Below are 593 nucleotides of genomic sequence, written 5' to 3' on the forward strand. Positions count from 1 at the left end.
CTGGCATGCAAACCCGACAAGACAAAAGGTAAGGGACAAGATAAAATGAGAAATGACACACAAGAATTTACGTGGTTCACCCAATTTGGCTACGTCTACGGGCAAGTATAGAAGGATTTTACTAAGTAATGTGGGAATACAACTTCTCTCTAATAATAGGAGAACAACAAAAATCTCTCTATTATTAGGAGAAAACACCTCACTTACTATCTCATAAATACCTCACAATTTTATGGGATGACTCTCTTCTCACCCTCTCTTCTTTCTCTTTTGTGGTGTGTTTATAATGCTTGGATGCATTGCCTATTTATAGGCAAACATCCATGCAAAAGACAAGGGCAAGGTAGGTGGCACCAAATTTATGCCTAACATTATTGACAAATTGGTGCCTAACATTGTTGACAAATTGGTGGTTTAACATTTCTGTTAGGATGTTGGCATGCAAACCTGACAAGAGAAAAGGTAAGGGACAAGATAAATGAGAAACGACACACAAGAATTTACGTGGTTCACCCAATTTGGCTACGTCTACGGGCAAGTATAGAAGGATTTTACTAAGTAATGTGAGAATACAACTTCTCTCTAATAATAGG

This window comes from Populus euphratica, unplaced genomic scaffold (assembly GCF_000495115.2).
Source record: "Populus euphratica unplaced genomic scaffold, PopEup_1.0 scaffold3957.1, whole genome shotgun sequence".
In the NCBI taxonomy this organism is placed as follows: domain Eukaryota; kingdom Viridiplantae; phylum Streptophyta; class Magnoliopsida; order Malpighiales; family Salicaceae; genus Populus; species Populus euphratica.